Source organism: Nyctereutes procyonoides, unplaced genomic scaffold, assembly GCF_905146905.1.
Source record: "Nyctereutes procyonoides isolate TBG_1078 unplaced genomic scaffold, NYPRO_anot_genome, whole genome shotgun sequence".
NCBI classification, from domain to species: Eukaryota; Metazoa; Chordata; class Mammalia; order Carnivora; family Canidae; genus Nyctereutes; species Nyctereutes procyonoides.
The window spans coordinates 36,980,297-36,999,906 of record NW_026575146.1 but is presented as its reverse complement, the minus strand read 5'-3'; the positions used below and the strand labels follow the sequence as shown (position 1 = coordinate 36,999,906).

The window sequence follows — 19,610 nt, the reverse complement described above, 5'->3', positions numbered from 1 at the left end:
ACCACATAATTGCAGTCATATGGCTTAAAATCTAAGGAAGAAAACATATTAGACTATGTCTTCATAGGGTTTGCATTCTTTAATTATAAAAAGTATCATTTGGGTTTCTTTAGACATTTATCTAAAAGCAGAACACCCAGCCATTGTTCTTCCAGGACAACACTCTTTCTCAACATCTGTTAGAATCTTGGGAAGTGTAAAACCACAATTAATTAAAATTCTTCTCTCATTTCTAGAAAACTAAGAAGGGCCCAGATGAATAAGATCTTGACTCTAAATCTAATATTTTGTAAATAATGTGGAAGTTTGGGTGTTTTTTAATTTGGCAGTAGTGGACAGCACAAGTTAAATTGGGGAGAAGAACCTAGAAGCTGAAAGATCCCTGAGGAGCCTGTGGATAGAGCCAGAAACAGGACAAATATAGACAAAGTAGAGTCAGTGGGAGTGGAGAGTGGGAGAGATTCTGTTGGCCGATGGACTTGGGGAGCTACAGAGAGGGAGGAGTGAGCAATGACTTGATGATGGGATCTTGGCTGGCAGAACAGTGAGTTAGAAAATATTTCCTGAGGCAACATGGGTTGGCATTTGAAAAGCACCCCCAGAAACTACCTAGCCTCAGAAGCCAAAATTCCCTTTTGACATGACTAAAGGAGGTAAGAGTCCATTTCAAAGCCCTCATGAAATTTACCCTGCTGAGATTTACCAAATGCGGTGAGTTGACCTTAAAGTTAGTCCTTCAACAATGTCACAAGATGGTTACTTCTTTATTTCACAGCTGATGCTCTCCTTAGGTTTTGGTTAGCCACTTTATTTGGGAGGCCTAGTCTCATATGACCAGGGCAGGCAGGCAGGCAGTATCCTTAAGTCTCACAACCAAATGGATCATCACATATTTTCATAAATAAAGAGCCTGATGATGAGAGCTGTGTCATTTCCCAGATTGCCTTTCTGTTTTCTTTGCTTCACTTAACAATTTGTCCTTGCTATACCTGCCTAGGTTCTACTTAGAAGTTACTAATTCACAGTGAATGCCCCATTCCTAACTCTGCTTCTATTCCTGTCCTTTCCCCCATCTTCTTTCCTCAATTCCTCTTCCTTTTCTAGATGCAAGGTCATCAAGAGCTGATTAAAGTCTCCATGAAAATGACATGGTAGTGGCAGTTGGGAGCCAGCAATAGTAGGCTGGCTAAAGGAATTGACCTGAAATTTGTGTTTTGGCTCAAGCTGTCCCTGGGATCTCCAACTTAAACTGGTTCTCCACCTCCACCCTCACCCTGCCCCATTGAATCTGCTTAGAAATTCTTGTCTTAGTCATGCCACATGTCATCAATCCTGAACAACAGGTTAAGATATTTAGACAAATGCTCTCTTTGTCCTCTCCCCCACCCCCCTGCTCATTTGGACAAAATGTGACCTTTACCTGCCAATGCTGGTCAATAGGGCATCTGGGTGGGCTTTCAAGTAAGAAATTCAGAACCTTCCATTTAAAACTGTAAAATCTAAATAAAACACAAACCTGAATGACAGCTATGCTCTCTACCTGTGCCAGCAGAAGGACCAACATGGAAGGTACCCACTCAAATGAACTTGTCTCAGCCAAAGCAGACTAGACAATGCCTTGAACAACAGGATTCCAGAGGCATCACAAGTCTGCTATACATACAGATTTAGTCCTAAAGATCAACTCTTCCACTGACAGTTAAATAGAATTCTAACTTCTTAGCATCACTTATTTCCTTGCCCTCTTCAAAATGCAAATGTTTTGGGGAAAATTATTACTTTATGCATATCTTTCTCACCGTAGTGTGAAATAATTTGCAAAATAACTTTCCAATCTGATTGCCAACTGAGACAGGCCCCAAGAAAACAGAGAGCAAGGAAACCAACTGCAAATAGAAACACAACATTGATGTGCCCATGAGAGCACTTGGTGGCAAAAAACAGGAACCAATTCTAACTTGAGCAGGAAAGGATTCTATTGTATTGATTTAAAGACCAAAATCATTGGAAAGCAATGTATGAAATTTATATGCAATCTGGAAGATCCAGTTCTAGGTATAGACAAAAACAAAGGGGTACTAGACAAAAATGTAGAAAAGCCATCCCCCAAGACTTGCTGCTTGCACTACCATCAGTGGTACAGCCCAGTGGATAGCACCCTTGGGCCCTTGTTGCCACATTTCTGGTCTTTTTTCTCTACTGTCACCTCCATCAGTTCTTTATGTCACTCCTTCAAGAGTCTAGGGCCTGATGGGAGAGTCTGGCTGAACCAGTCACATTGTCTGCCTCCCAAAGATAAGTTGCTAGAAGATTCATCTCCACACAGTGGGAGACATGGCCCAACCTCCCATAGATCTTGGCATTTCCCCCAAAGAGGCAGATTACTCAGTGCTGGGCTGCAAAACATGGCAAATGTCCCCTACAGTAGGTAAAACTGGAGAAGATTCTAGAGTGGTTGGACTTCAGCTGCATTAAGTCTGTTTACATAGGTTTACATAGGTTACATAGTTCATTTAATGTGCATGCCCAGGGAGAGTTCATTATATATAGTTTTATGAATGAAGCAGCCAAGATTCAAAGAGATTGAGTAACTTGTTGAGGTTAGAAGGGAGTGAATAAGGATTGCAGTGTGTCCCTGACTCCAACAGGCCAAGAGCAGCAATGGAGTAGAGGTGGTTTGTTCATCAGGAGCCTGTTAATAGAGCAAGGAGGGTTCTACCTGAAGAGCTGGGCTTGGAGAAGGTATATTAGGTTTCTTGGGCTGCCAAAACAAAGTACCACAGACTAGATGGTTTAAATAACAAATTTATTTTCTCACAGTTCTGGAGGCTAGAAGTTCAAGATCAAAGTGTCAATAGAATTGGTTTCTTCTCAGCCTCTCTTGGCTTGTAGATGATCATTTTCTCTCTGTATCTTCAACAGGGTCTTTCCTCTAGGTGTGTCCATGTCCTAACCTCCTCTTTTTGTGAGGACGTGAGCCAGATTGGATTAGAGCCCACCCTAACGACCTCAGATAATTTGATTACCTCTTTAAAGGTATAGATAGGCTCCAAATACCATCAATCATATCATGAGGTACTTGGGGTTAGGACTTCAATATAAGAATTGGGAATGGGGGAAGGGGAGAAGAGCACAATTCAGCCCATAACAGGAGAGTAACCTGTCCAGGAACCCCTCTTTGCAGAATAATGAGGGAAGAGGAAGATAGTGGGACTAAACAGGTGACACCCTTAGTCCTCATTTTGCAGATCTGATGAATGACTGCCCCACCTGCCTTAACTACCATTCAAACTGTTGGGCTAGTCCTTAGAGCCTAATTAAACCCAAGGCAGTGTGTTCTCTCTTCCAGGTTAAATTGTCCTTTTTTTGTTTGTTTGTTTAATTTTGCCTGTTTTGTGCATCAGAGTTTTGTCCAATTTCAACTGCTAAATTACCAGACCTTTGCTGGGAGATTTATGCAGTAAGATAGTGACTTGGATTGAGCTATGTCTCCCCAAAAGTCATGTGTGGAAGACCCAACCGCCAAGGAGATGGCATTTGGAGATGGGGACGTTGGAAAAACATCAAGTTTAGATCAGGTCATAAGGTTGGGGCCCTCATAACGGGATTAGCATCTCTATAAGAAGAGATACCAGAGAGCTTGCTCTTGCTCTTTCTCTGCACGTGAGCACACAGGGAGAAGGTCTACAAGCCAGGAAGAGAGTCCTCACTAGAAACCAACCATGCTGACACCCTGATTTTTAACTCCCAGCCTCCAGATCTGTGAAAATATTCATTTCTGCCATTTCTGCCTGTCTATACTATTTTGTTATGGCCCTGTGAGCAGACCAGCCATGCCTCTCCCTGCCTCTGCCTCCACAGCTGTTCCCTCTCTCACCTCTTTGTCTTCCTGTCTTCCCACTCTTCTTTTCCAGATCTCCCCCATTTCATTTGTTTACTATGGCTGCTGCAACAAGTTACCACAAATCTGGTAGCTTGAAACAATAGAAATTTACTCCTTCAAGGTTCTGGAGGCCAGAAGTCTGAAATCAAGGTGCTGGCAGGGCCATGTTCAGTCCAGAGGTTCTAGCAAAGACTCTTTTTTCCTTCCTGCCTCTTCCTTGGCTATGACAGCATCACTCCAATCACTGCCTCCTTCTTCACATGGCCTTCTTCCCTGTGTGTCTCTCTGGCTCAAATCTCTGCCCCCCCCCCCTTTCTCTTGCAAGGACACCTATTAGTCATTGGATTTGGCCTACCCTAAATGCAGGATGACCTCATCTTGAGATCTTTTAATTGATCACACTTGCAAAGACTCTTTCCAAAAAAAGTCCACAGATTCCATAGGTTGACTTGGGCATATTTTTTTTGGGGGGGGGCACTTTTCTACTCAGTACACTCACACTCCCCCTCCCTGCCAGAGCTCATCTTCCCACCTCCACAACCCTGCTGTCCTCCTTCCTTTCCCAGGCCTGGATCACAGAACCTTGGACTGGATTGGAGCCAGATATCACTGGATCAAACATTGTATCCTGTCCCCACATCAGAACGCTCATACCTAGAGAGAACACTTTTTTTCATTCACCAGGTAGGAACATGAGAGCTGTCTTATAAAGAGCCTCTTCACTGGGAAGGAAATAGTTTACATATTAATAGTATTATAATATAATATATATATAATACTATTATATATATATATATATATATATATATATATATATATATATAACAACAGCCAGTTGTTAGAGATTTGATTTGTCATTGATTTTGGGTGGCTCAGATTCCATTGTCACCTATGATATGATCAATGTTGGCCAAGTTCCAAATGCCTTTGGCTGTGTTCAAAGCATGAAGAAGAGGGAGAGAATTAAACAGCCCTCTACATGGAATCCAGAGGCTTTATTCATATGCCCCAGAACTTTTTCTCCACTGAATAAAACATTCTGTACCCAAAGGGAGCCCAGTCCACAGCTGGTACCATTCCCAATGTCCTGCTGGCCTCCTGGCAGCCTCTCAGCACAGAATCTGCAAGGTCCACCAGGGACCCAGCTCCAGGATTCAAACTCTGCCCTATAGCCAAGAGATGTCTGTTCCTGCAATGCCTTATCAATGAGTCCTTGATCACCGTCTCCACCAGCAGAAACCCAGGATATAGCCTGTGAATTACCATGTCCTCAGCCTGGGGAAGAAATAGGCACAGCTCACCCATACTGTTCAGCTGAGAACTGGGCTCAGACCAGAAGGGCCACTCTCAGCCAGGATGCCATTGCTCCAAGCAGTTCTTGCCTTTTCTACAAACACCCTAGGGTGGGCTTTCGAGTCCCTCCACCCCTCAATCCTACTTTTCCTCCATTATATCCAGAGAACTTTTTTTTTTTTTTTTTTTTTTTTTTTTTTAAGCAAAGGGCTAAAAAGAGCAATGGCTGTTCTCTCAGACACCAGAATGTTTTGTTGTGGGACTTTTCCCTCATACAACATCATTTTAAATTGGAAGCTTTAACAAAAGCTTACGTTGTTATTTAATTCCTTAAGAAAAGTCTGGCATATTCAGAGTTACCTAGACCTGGGAACAGTGTCTAATACTCTAGAGATTAGCAGAGGTTTCTTTATCACCTGCTCTAATTCTGCATAGAAACTGGAGGCTCTTGCCATGAGGTTACCCCCACCCCCACCACAACTAAGAAGTAAGGCCAATTCACTGGAAGTGTGGTGGGCAGTTAGGAGACAAAGGAGTTGTGCCAAATGTGAATGAGAGATACACAGGTGGGTTGGTTAATGACTTTAGGTGTTATGGATTTATGAAAATTTATGTAAACATGATGAATTACACACAAATTCCTCTCTACTCCCTCCCAAAACCCCATTAAAGTGACAGAAAAAAGATAAAAACACATTGATCCACAAGAGCAAAAGAAGACATGAAAGGAGTCAGAGCAGAGGGAGGTCAGAAGGTAGCAGTCATATCTAATGGTGATTAACTGAGCAGACCAGAGGAGTCAGAAAGCCAGTTCTGGGCCCAGAGCTATAGGTGGGTTCATGCCTAGAGGAAATCTTGGGAATAGAAGCATCAGGTGTTTCTCTTGGGAAGAGTCCTGGTGGTCAGGTTAAGAATGAAGTCCCAGTCCCCTTGCTAACCCTACACAGCATAGGACCTGTGGGACCCAAGGAATTTAACAAAAATCCCCTACCCCTGGACAAGCAGAGCAGGACTAACTCCATTTTGTGCTACACCCGCCATCTCATGTATAACCCCCACATGACCTGCTTATTGCTTAAGGCGCTGTCCCACCCTAGTCAAGCCGCTGAGCACACCCTTACCCAAACCAGCTCATAAGAATGTAAACCCGCCTTTTGCCCGCCAAACCTGCACGCCAATTCTGACCAGAGTGATAGGCTAGTTCAAACGGTCACTATAGGGTAAATTGTAATTCAATCGGCCACCTGCGTGTGGACTGACATGACTATGCAACTTTCTGTGTGTTACAAACTCATTGGCCACTGGCCCCTATTAAACTACTACGCCTCTTAACCTCGGGGTCCAAGTCCCTGCTCCGCTGTGTCGGGTATACTTGCACACAAGCTCGAGCTTGCAAATAAACCCTCGTGCGCTTGCATCAGTGTCGGCTCCTTGGTGGTTTCTTGGATACACAATCTTGGGCACAACTGATCAGCCCTCTGCTATCCAGAAAGAGAGTCACTCTTTAAAGATGATAAAGCAGAGAGAGTCCAAGCCCAGGGACCTGGTCCCCAAGGTAAACAGCAGGTAAGGTCAAAGTCAAGCCTCTTTACTCACTTGGCTCTGAGCTCTAAAAGTCAGGCTTGGACCCTCCCCTCCACCTCATCCCATAGCAGGAAATTAGAGAGTCCTTCTCTGGAAAAACTGATTGACCCCAGATACTTGACTATCAGTAATGACATTTGGGAGTTTCTAACAAAATAGCCAATTACCCTTTGGGACACTACAACAGAAGGAAAACCTTTGCACACAATACAGAGTTTCCTGTACTATTTTAACAGTCACTCTTAAATAAAACGCAAAGGTTAGCAGATAGTTGAGGGAAGTCTTTGTGAACAAAGAGAAAAAAAAAAACAAGAGAAAAAAAGAGATAACGTAAACATCAAGATATCTTTTTAAAATCTGTAATTCATTTTTTAAGTAAAGAAAGGAGATATTATACTCATAAAACAAGATCAAGATGCCACATAAAGAAGAATTTACAAAAGTAATAACATGAATTTTAAAAACTTCATCATAGAAGTTGAAAGATAGAGTTGAAATACATTTTTAAAATATTTATTTATTTGCGAGAGAGAGAGCATTCAGGCAGAGGAGGGGCAGAGGGAGAAGGCGAGAGAAAATCCCTGACACAGGGCTCAATCTCACAACCCTGAGATCATGACCTGAGCCAAACTCAAGTCAGCTTAACCAACTGAGCCACCTAGGCACCTCAAGAAATACATTCTTTTTAAATGGAAGACATATAAACAAGGGATGAGAAAATAAGATAGCAAATACCAAAATAATTATACGGTTAGTCCACCAAATTTTAAAGCTAGACTTTCTTCACTCTGCATGAGGAAAATTATCAGAAAATAAAGTAAGAGAATTTCCCAGAACCAAAGTATCCTAATGGAAAATTCCTACCAACTATTTGGCAGGATAAATGAAACAAACAGCAAACAAAATACATCAGAGCAGACCACCTTAAATTTTCAGAATGTTTGAGAAAGAGATGATGCTAGTATGTTCTTGAGAGAAAAAAAGGGCACCCACAAAAGACCAGGAATCGAAATGGCATTAGACTTGTCAGAACCAGGACTGAAGCCAGAAAAGTAATACCTTCAAAATGATTTCCAATCTAGAATTTTATCACCCTCATCCAAGTTATCAACCAAAAAGTGAAAGTAAAAAATAAATATATTTTCATTTTCAGACATGTAAGCCTCAGAAAAAACCAAAACCAAAAATGGGAAGCTATTGGAAGGGTATAATTCACTAAAGCAAGGAAATATACCAAGAATGAGGAAAATATGGGATCCAAGAAACAAACATTCCAACACAAATTAGAATTCTTAGGGTGAGGGATGAGATCCCTAGGTTGATGACAGTGGCTCTACACTACAGCTGGTCTAAGAAAGAACCAGTTCACCAGAAGTGGAAAGAGGAATCCTCTGGGGAAAAAGTCTATGGAGAAGAAACTGAGTAAAATAACTCATAGGTTGGAACAGAAATCCCCAGAAGGATAATCACCAAGAAAAATATGAATCACATAGATTACTAGATGCATTAGAATGTTTTGAGAAATGTATACTGTAGCAAAGAATTTGAGGATGAATAAATGATAGGTACATTACAAAATTTGGAAATGAAAATATGAAGCAATTTTTAGCTGCCAGAGAGACAAACAAGTGACTCTGAAAGGAAATAATCATAGTATACCACACAGCTCAGCTATTTATATAATCCTGATATTAGCAAAAATGAGTTTTAGTTTAACCAAAAAATTATAGAAATAATTGTATGGGGAGAATGTTGGGAAGGGCGTATGAAAGGAGCCAGACTTTATATTCTATAGTTAGAAGTTAGTAGGTGATACCTATTATGCATTGAATATCCATCCCCCCCCCCAAATTGTGGGGGGAGATATTTAAGTCCTACCCTAGAGTGTGATGGTGTTAGGTGAGGCCTTCAGGAGGTAATTAAGGTTAGATGAGGTCATGAGGATGGAACCTTTACACATGGGATTAGTGCCCTCGGGAGAGTCACAAGAAAGCTTGCTTCCTCTGCTCCCCATGTGAGCACACAGCCAAAGGTCAGCTGTGTGCAACCCCAAAGAGGGCACTCACCAGAACTTGATCACGCTGGCACCCTAATCTCAGACATCCAGCCTCCAGACTGTGAGAAATGAATCTCTGTTTTTTTACAAACTCCCCAATCAGTGGTGCTTTGTTATAGCAGCTCAGATAGATGAGGACAATATCAAAAACTATAAACTTACAGAATAGCAATGTAAGGTTATTATTTTACAACATGGAGATAAACATCAGAAGAAAGATCTGGAAGGAGTTACATTTGCCAGAAGGGTGGGAAGGGGGATGGGTAGGCGGGATGGGCAGACTGCTTTGGTTTGGATGTCGCAAAACTGTTTCACTTTGTAAACCATGTACGTGTCAAAAAAAAATGAGGATTTTTTTTAAAAGATTATATTTATTTATTCATGAGACACACACACACACACACAGAGAGAGAGAGAGAGAGAGAGAGAGGCAGAGACACAGGCAGAGGGAGAAGTAGGCTCCATGCAGGGAGCCTGATGTGGGACTCCATCCCAGGTCTCCAGGATCATGCCCTGAGCTGAAGGTGGTGCTAAACTGCTGAGCCACCCAGGCTGCCCAAAAATGAGTATTAAATGGAAGATGTTAGTTGGAGGTCTGTGGCTTTTACATTTCAAAAATATTCTGTTGGCATAAAACAGTACTTTACCAAGTACTTGCTCACACATAGCAAGTTTCAGGCTTCAGAAAAATGATTTATAATGCACTGCATTATTTTTTAAAAAGAGTTCTTTGGGGTTTTTTTTAAAGATTTTATTTATTCATTCATTCATGAGAGACACAGAGAGAGGGGCAGGGACATAGAGGGAGGGAGAAGCAGGCTCCCTGCAGGGACTCAATCCCAGGACCCTGGGAACACAACCTGAGCCAAAGGCAGACCCTCAACCACTGGACCACCAGGTGCCCCTAAAGAAACATTTTTTACAGGCATTATCAGTTTTGTTCATAAACCGTTACAAAGCCCATACATGTTCTGTCACGGCAGGAGCCGTGGGGCATAGAGGTGATAAAGCTATGTCCTCAGGCCTGAAGGGGGACGGCATGGTGGGGAGGCCCACCTGAGGTGCCCCAGTGCCCCACACGAGCCCAGGGCACCTCGGGAGGGCCTGTGTGTTTCCCAGCAAGCCACACTCCTCGGGTTATCCTAATGGACTAGACACAGCTGCTACCTGCTTTCTTTCTGGTTCTACCAAATTTTTACCCTGCTTATATAACCAAAGAAGTGCAATGAAAGGGTGGTTTTTGGTCTTTCTTTACACATCTATCAATGCTGAGTTCGCCTCTGATGGTATCATTTGCCCCTCCAAATTTTTACTATAAAAAATTCAGTAATCTAAATATGATCAAATACTCAGAGAGTTCTTAGAGATGACACTGCAGTCTGGACAGCAGAATAAAGAATTATATTATGCCAGAAAAATGTCTCACAACCACAGCTGCTAAAACGGTGTCTAATATAGTCACATGTTGAGTCCAAATGCCCGCTCCCAGGGATCAACAGCAGAAGGAATGATGGCGGGTCATCCGTAGCATCATCCATGTGGCACACCTACCACCCTTGCTCTGGTCATAGCCTTCTGGATCCCCTTTAGGAAACCACTCTTTCTTCTCAATGCCTGGGGAGGTCTGGGGGGGACCTCAGTCCCTGCACGGAGTGGCGGGGCACGGCTCAAGCCCCAGCTTGGGCAGAAAGGGGGCTATTTGAACCACAGAGTCCTCTCTGGGATCTGAGGTAGTGGGCTAGCCCTCACTCTTCATTGGAAGCACAGGCTGCACGGCTGTCACATCAAAGCTGCCTCATTCTTGAGGCACCTTGGAGACCAACACTAAGACCTGGAGCCTACTGAACCCTTACAGTAGGCCAGACCCCGTTCCAAGGATTTCCCATGTACTAACTTACTGAATCCTTACTGAGCAACCCTATGAGCGGATTCTAATATGATCCCCATTTTACAGAGGTGGAAACTGAGGCATGAATCCATTAAGTAATTTTTGTGGCCAGATTTCCAGATCTAACTTCTCAATCATCATGCAGAGCAGAAGCCACAAGTGGGAGGACAGGACTTGAGTCACTTGCAATGGAGAAAATTCTCACTCATTTCCAAGCCTGGACTGGTACACACCTTTTGTCTAAAACATAAACGAAGAGCTCTTTTCAACCTATTAGGCTAACTGAAAGAAAACGGGCATTGCTAATGTAACTTTACAGCAAAACTCAGACAAGCTAAGGTGTGGGTCCTTCAAAGTCATGTGTAAGGTAAGGGCACGAGCAGCCCAGGTGGCGGCCCCGCTGCCTCCCTCATGCCAGGTATGGGTGAGTCTGGGTGGAATGCAGCCAAGCAGGCCAGTGAGGACTGAGGTCAAGGCCGACCTGCCAAGATGACAAATAGAAGGAAAGAATCTGGGTTCCTGATGGTGTCATTTGAGCCATGAGCTTAAGCAGCGGCCTCCCAACCTCCAGACCCATGCTCCTGATAGATAATGAGTTTCCTCATTTCTAACTCAGTTGCATTAGAATTTTCTGCTGTGGCCAACAGCATTCTATGTGATACTCCTGGCATCCTGCCCTTGACACTTGTTATCGGAATACTAAATATAACTATCATGTATAGCTTCCCTCCAACTCCTGGAGTCGGTGTCATCCTCTGGAAAATGGGCTCACAGTGCCTGTCCCCAGAGGCCTTTATGAGAGGAAGAGTTGTATGCAGCAGCTGAAACAGGGCCGATGGTTTCCAAGCAGCTTGTCACATGCACTAACACACCATCCTTCCAGGTTAGTGTAGAACCACGTACGCTTAACAAAGATGCACAATGTGTTAAGCCTGAGGAAAGATAGTGCCACGAGTAACCTTAGGCTCTGACTAGAGGGCAGAGGGACCCCTGCTGGTGCTCAGATCTCTGTACCACGTAGGGGAGCACCTCCTGAACCCATCCTACCAAGGACAGGAAAATATTCAAATCTGTGCAGCAGAATTGTTCAGTTAGGAACCCGAAGTCTGTGGTGAAGCACATGGCAGGGCTTCTAGCTGGGCTACGCGGTTAGAACCCCACCCAGAAAGGCCCACAAGAGCTGCTCATCAGAGTCCGCCCCACCCCAAGGTGGAAATGCCTCCCAGGTAAAGTATCCGATATAATCAGCGACTGTTACAATCATACCACATCTGGCTCCTTTGTGTTTATCTCATCAGACAGGCTAACCTTTGAATAGGAAATGGAAACCAAGCTCCCAGCCCAACCTCCGTGGGTCCCCTGGTTTCTGACTAAGGCACATCATTAGAGGCTGGAGAAACGCCACTACTGCTCACACTGGCCGCCTCTTAGCCCATTCTGTTCATCTCTGCTTTGAAGCTAGTCCAAAAAATAACCGACTTTAACTTTAAATGGAATATTTTTTTTCTCTTACGATTTGCTCTAAGGGACTATGGACTCATACAAGTGGCTGTGCAGACGTTCTAGACATTACTCAATCACTTCTTCTTTGGAGATGCCAACCACGGGCTGGGTGGTCTCAGCAGGACTCTGGTCGCATATCCCTTTGCGCATCACCCCCCCTCCAGTAGCTAACCGGGTCCCAGGTGGAGGCAGCACCCCTGGCTAAAGGAGCTGCCTCAAAGACAGGTGAGCCCCTAGGGCTGCTTCCCCAAGACTCTAATGGAGAGCAGAAATCAAACACCACTGACTCCAAAATGCATGTGGTTAGGCCTGCATCACATTTTCAAAAGCAGAAACTTTTACATGAAAAGTCCAGATTTCTGGTTTTCTTGAAAATTAGAGGATCTGGAGATCCCCGGGCCACATCCGTGCGGTGGCTGGTCCTGGTTGTCACAGTGCACATGGCCCTTGTCACACGTTTGTATTTCCTGCCTGGCCCCTCTACTTGCTCTGTAGAGTGGCAGCAAGAGACTGCCCTGGCCTGAAGCCCCCCAGAGCAGGGTGGGGGGAGGCTTCCCCCAGGGGGCTTCCCCAGGAAGGGGGGAAGCCTGTGCCGGTGGGTAGGATGGGACAAGTTCAGAAGGTGGCAGAGACAACTGCCTAAGGAGACTGGGAGCCAGACTGAGTGGCATTCAGAGATCAGATTAGGGGGTTAGGGCCTCATGGTCCCATCCAGGCCCTGTCGGCCTCCAGATACAAGTCTTGTTCCTCACCCTGCTCCTCTGCAAAATGGGTGGGGATAGGGCCATGATCATTGTGTGGCTTGAGGGTTAAATGCCCGGGCTAGTGCGATCTGTGCTCAGGATTCAGTACGTGTTTGTTTTCACTGCTACCCCTGGAATGCGCACCTTAACCCATCTGGACTTTCCAGCTGCAGAAGCCCAGAAATCTTTGCTGCTTAGGCCTGTGTGGGGCCTTCCGTCATTCACAAGTTTAATGGCCATTAATACAAGCACAAATCTTTGTTCCCAAAGAATGTTGCTTTGGACTTCCCAGGTAAAGGGACGCCTCAAAATCACTTTGCTGCAGAGACTCCAAAAGGCTCTGGTGTCATCTGAGTAGGATTTGAGGCCTTTAAAACCCCTTAAGTCTCTGTCCCATCTTTTCTAGGGAGGGCTGGAAAGATTACTCAGGATATTTTAATTTGGAATAAATAACAGGCAACGTGCAAATGCTCTCTTTTGTTCTTACCAGGGACCCAGGAAACGAAGGTGCAGGACACTGGGCCCACGAGGGATGCTCCCCATTGCTGGGCCACTCCGACCAAGGGCCACCTGTTTTCTACTTTCAAGCTCCTCTGGTTCCACACAGCGCCCACTGGGTCTGAGGGCACAGCCTTCTGAGAGATCCTAGGGCCTTCGGGGCGTGCTGCTGCCCAGACGGCGGGGTGTGCGCACGTGTGCGTGTGTGCACGTGTGTGCACGCGCACGTGCCTCCTGCCCGTTGGTGGATTGAGAGCCAAAGCCCTGGGTGGGTGCATTCGCAACTTCTCAAAGGGAGGAGAGACAGCCCGTAAAAGGAACCGGGGCTTTTCTGGGGCTGTTTACAGAGAAGTAACCCCTGTGTCATTTTCTGCAGCAGGGAGGTCCTTGCCCTGATTGCTAATCGTCTGTGTACTTTAGCCATGTGTGGCGTAAGCCGCGCTCGGCCCGAGCACAGAGGTCCCTCCACCCGCAGCTTGCTTTTAACTGCACAGAACACAGCAGGCTGTGCTGGCCGGGCCACCCAGGGAGCCACCGCAGAGTTCTTCTGTGGGAGACCTCCCTGCATTCTCTGCTCTGCCTCTGCCCACCGGGACAGCTGAACAGCCCTCCCTGAACTCCCACTCAGGACACCTTCTCTTGCCTTCCACCTGGGTCAGAAGTACAGCCGCAGAGCTTAACCTGCTGAGCCTGTCTCTAAGTCAGCCAGCAAACGGCTCTCTCTTGAAGCCTCACAAATACCCAGAAGGGGAAGTAGGCAGGGGAGTGGCCACTGGGGACTGTGGCCTCCGGCCTCACTACCTCCACACTGTAGCAGTGAGAGCAACTCTGGTACCTCCAGGAAAAGTGCGCTTGGGAGCCTCCCATGGGACCCTTGATGCTCAGAGCACTTGGGTCACACTGGAGGCTGAGTGCCTGGCTGGATTGAGGGACCGAGGGAGGAAGTAAGGACCAGATTATAGCATTCTTGTTCTAAGGATATGAGGAAGGGATTGATGGCCGAGTAAACTGACATGTCTCAAAGATCACTGTGACTTCAGTATGGAGATGGGTCAAAGGAGGAGCGAGGATAGAAACCAGGAGACAGGGCCAGGGGCCCTCAGGGTCCTCCAGGGAGAGGGGAGGGGCGGGAAAGAGGATCCTGGCACATTCCAGGGGCCAAAGCCGTGACCTTCTGGGGGGTTTGTTCTAGAGGAGCTGCTAGGTAATAAATCAATACATAACACAACAAGATTTCCAGTTGTGATCAGTTCTGTGAATAAAACTAAGCAGCATGAGGGGAAAGTGGTGATGGAATTTGTGAGTACACAGATCCCGGGCCCCAGCTCACCGAATCAGCACATCCAGAGAGGGAGCCCAGAGATAAGTCTGTTCAACAAGTGTTATAGGTGAGTCTTATCGTCAGACAAGCTCTGGAAAGAGACACGTGAGGACTGTAGTTGGTGGGATCAGACACCCTAGAGCTTTAGCACTGCTTCTGCCACTTTTCTTGTGACCTTGGGACCTCACTTAACCCTCCCCAGTCTCATCTTCCTCATAGGTCAAATGGAAATCTAAACAGTGCTAGCCTGACAGGGTCGTTGTAAAGATCAATGATACAAGCACACAAACCACTTTGCAGGGTGCCTGGCCCATCCTGTGGAGGATAAAATATGGAGGAGAGGCTCCATGGTTTGCTATACTTGGTTATGTTTTATCAAGTCAATGAGTCTATATTAAGCTTCACTATTCATATTTTACATTTCAGGAATTGAACTCCTTTTCCTTGACCCCCAACCACATGTCCCATCCCCACGGCCGACACTCTGGCAAAGCCATCATCCTACTGCAACAGCCTCCCACAGAGGCCTTCCCACCACCTCCAAGCCAGCACTCTCCACTACTCCACCCTGCTGTCGTCATAATCAGATTGGGGCATTCTCTCACTTGATTTAACAGTTTTCCATTCTTCTCCAAATAAAACTCAGCATCATTACCGTAACTCATCCAGTTTCACCCTAATTGGGCTCTAGCTCCATACTCTGGCCTTGCTGTGGAAACTTTATACCAGGAATTCTCACTTGCAACTTAAATTTGTGACTTATTCTGAAAGACTTCAGACCCCCCTTTGATACACTTCTATAGCATAAAACTCACCAGACTTAAAATTCGTCAGACTTGCAATTAGTCATTTAACGTCTATCTTCCCTGTGAAATAGTAAGTGCCATGAAAGCAACGGTAGGATCTATCTTCTTAGAGCTGTGGATCGTATTGGGATTAAGAGTACCAACTCACGAGACAACTTCCTAGTTTCAGATCTTAGCTCTACCACTTATTAATTGTGTGATCTCAGCCAAATTATTTGGGCGTTCTGGGCTTCAGCCTCCAAATCTACCAAACTATGGGATTATTTTATAAATAAATTAAATAGTATGTGAGAACTGTGTAGAAGGTTGCCTGATAGCATTCACTAAAATTTTAACTGCTATTCTAATTACTCCAGGCCTGTATTTAGACATTATGTACTCAATAAATACTTGTTGAGTGAGGGATATTGTTTATCTTACTTAATATGTGGCTTGCATATTTCCAGCAGCCACCATTTAGTGATACTTCTACTCCATAGCTGGGCAGTCTTGGATAGAGAACTCATGTATTTTGTGCAGTATTAAGAATGGAATTCTTATAGGATGATTTGGAAAAGAGATTCTGATTTCAGGAATAGAATATGTGTCATCAATCAGAATTTTCTTTTTTTTTAAGATTTTATTTATTTATTCATGAGGCAGAGAGAGAGAGAGAGAGAGAGAGAGAGAGAGAGAGGCAGAGACACAGGCAGAGGGAGAAGCAGGCTCTGTGCAGGGAGCCCGATGTGGGACCCGATCCCGGGTCTCCAGGATCCCTACTGGGCTGAAGCGGTGCTAAACCATTAAGCCACCCAGGCTGCCCTCAGAATTTTCTTAGTAGGAGATGATTTTGGAGTAACTCATCTGCAGAATGCTTTGAAAGCACTTTGGCTTCCAAGTTCTCAAATGGAATTAAAATAATGGAAATACTGTAGTATACTCTAATTTTTTTCCTTAGGGATTACTGACTGCTGGTTAAGGTTTTGTTTTTAGTGTATAGAAAACTATACAATATAGTGACATGGTCCAATAAATATCTTTTTAAAAATCCATGCTCTGCATCATGAGGTGCTGCCTATCTTCACTAACACCATCATAAGACAGAGTCTTTGAAATCCACCTATGTGCTAGAAAAATATCAAGAGTATCCTATAGGCAAGCTCTGCAGAGCTCCCTTACACTATTTGGTGCATTTGATGTGGGATTTGGAAATAGTACAAACTGCACAAACCTCCTTCTGGACCTACCCCAGCAGTCAGTTCCTTCTAAACATTAAGGTTTGTTTTGATGCCCAAAAGTTTACCTATCTTGTTAATTATCAGACTTCCATATGCATGACTGGGCCTAAAAGATATACTGGGAAAAGTGAGAACAGACACGGACCAGCCGCAGGCTCCAAGAGTAATCGATTTATAGTATCAAGCTGCAACTATAGATCCAGAGAGGTAGGGAGACTATATTCTTCTCATTTCCCAGGTAAAGCAGGGAGGAAATGGAGGGATCGGCTGAAACTCCCACATGCAACTGAGTTTTGACATTAGGAAAGTCTATAAATTGGACACCTGGGTGGCTCAGTGGTTGAGTGTCAGCCTTTGGCTGAGTGGGAATAAAACTGATGTGAAGATCAAGAAATAGGAGTGGGAATAAAACCCCGGAGTGACCCCGGGATCCTGGAATCGAGTCCCACATCAGGGACAGAGCCTACTTCTCCCTCTGCCTGTGTCTCTGCCTCTCTCGCTGAGTCTCTCATGAATAAATAAATAAAATCTTAAAAAAAAAAAAAAAAAAAAAAGAAAGTCTACAAGTCACTTTTCCTCTGAAGAGACCAAAATGTTGTAGATCACCATTCTGGTACTTAACTACTCACCTTATGTCTCCATACTTTGGAGGACATACTTTCTCAATGTTTTTCCTTAAAACAAGCCATACCCATCTGGAGTAAACCCTATCACATGGTAATTTAAACTAAAACTCCTTAATCTTGAATAAGCATAGGAATCCCCCGGGGATCATGATATACTGCAGACTATGACTCAAGAGGTCTGCAGTGGGGCCTAGGACCCTGCATTTCAAGCAAACTTCCCAGTGATATTGATGTCGCTGGTCTGTGGGCCTTGGGTTGCCAGGGTTAACCAGCTAGGTGCCTGCAGGTGTGTGGGGTGCCCAGGAGGCAACAAGATCCTTGAAACAATGTTCATTTCAGTTATAAATCATTTCCCCATTTCCTATTTCCTGATCTTCACACCAGTTATATTCCCACTCCATGGGGCGAGTCCCCTTCACCCCAACCAGAACTGGTAAAAAATATGTTCATGTCAAGCTTGGAATGAATTCCTTTCTCCATGCTCCATTGTCTACCTCCGGAGGTGGAAACGACATTGCCTACTTTATTAGCTTCCCATGGTCTTCCCAGACTGTCCTGTTGACTTTTACAGAGAAAATAAGCAAACAACTGGGAGAAAGGGAGCTGGTTAACACGGATAATTCTGCTGTTCTGTTAACTTTAAAATTGTGAGGGAATTTCTCCTTTAGCTCAAAGTATCTGCCGACCTCATTCTCCAACGTCAGCGTTTTAAGCAGACCCTCTGCCCTGCAATCCCCACATTTGGTTCTGACAGAGTCCTGATAGTCTTAACGTGTGCAATTGGAGGCCAAGATGTTTGTGTTTATGTCCCAGGCCCAGAATAAATAAATAGCTACATGGTATTGAAATCACCTGTCAAAATAGCCTCTGCAGTTCTGGGGCACAAAGAGAAGTCTCCTGTGATTGGCTAACTTGCTGCAAGAATTCAAAGGCTGTTTATCTCATTTAGTAACAAAAAGACCTATAATTACTACATTTTGACCCCAAGGCAGGCAATTACTTCACAAAAACTCTCCCCAGGAAACCAGACATTAGCCTGGCTAATTAGGCTGACCTGGCTGCACTCTGCTCAGAGGGCCGCCCACACGGCTGGACGCGGAGGCTGGGCTGCGGGCGGCTGCGGGGCTGCGGGGCGGCTGCGGGGCGGCTGCGGTCAGAGGAGACTTGGGGTGCCGCTGCGCCGTGTGTTGTGTGTTGTGTTTTCTTTCTTTCTTTTTTTTCTACTTACTTGTATGTGCTCCGTGAAGCCCAAGACCTCTCCCAGAAACGGTCTCTCATCAAAAAGAAGTGGCTCCCAGACAAATTGATCTTTATTGCATGAGGAGGAGGAGGAAGCCGGCAAAAAGAAAAAAGAAAGGAAAAGCAACTGAGATCGTAAATTCTTTCCAACATAGGAAATCAGTCTTTGCCCCTTTAGGAATATGGTTTGTTGTGTCAGCCGATTAGGCGAATTTCCTAGCCCCCTTTTGTCCTTGAGCTGCTTGGGGGTTGACTTCTATTTGGGTTCTGGGTTCTATGAGGCTGGGCTGATTTTTTTTTTTTTTTTTTTTTTAACATCCGAAGCCTGTAGAATTCTCCTGCTGAAAAATCAGATGAATCCCCAAGGGGTGCTGGGAGGTGGATTACAAAGTCCTCGGACCCTTTCCACACATGAAGAAGTGCATAGAGAGACGATGTGCTGCACCTGGCTGGGCAAAATGCCTTGAAACCCAGGATACTCTGGCGATTGAAACAAGGATCTGCACAGAGGGAGGTTTTCAAAAGGGTGGAAGGGGAATTGGCAATTCTCTTCTAGGGCTGCAGGCTAAAGTTGTCCAAGGGCGAGTGCACCAACAGGATGTCTTGGAAGGTGAAGAGATGGTTACCTGATTGGGGCAGGTCTCAGCAAGCAGAAAGCAGCCCAAGTCAGCTTGCGCGAACTTGGCAGAGGGATGAGAACGGCTAGGCTCACTCATCCCTTTGAGCTCACACCCTAATGGTGTTAAAGAAAAAATTCATTCTGACGCTTCTAAAAATGGAAGGAAGACCTTAGCCAGGACTTCGGCGACAGGTGTCCTGACTGTGGCCTTGGGAGAGAGACTGGGCTCCACTCTGAAGATAGCCAAGACAGCTGGGATTTACAACCAAGGAGCAGAGCAAGAGGGTCTGTGTATGAAAAAGTACTAAGAGTAGACATCAAGACCTATCTTGCT

At 45.0% G+C, this 19,610-nt stretch overlaps 1 long non-coding RNA gene across 1 annotated transcript in view; it reads right to left on the bottom strand.

Annotated features, from left to right (window-relative positions):
• The window catches only part of LOC129499698 (uncharacterized), a 50,775-nt gene extending 37,201 nt beyond the window's left edge, over window positions 1-13,574 (bottom strand). Inside the window, exon 1 of the long non-coding RNA XR_008662439.1 lies at window positions 13,438-13,574. This is a non-coding gene — a long non-coding RNA (uncharacterized LOC129499698). The remainder of the gene's footprint in view (window positions 1-13,437) is intronic.
• Between the last annotated feature and the right edge of the window lie 6,036 nt (window positions 13,575-19,610).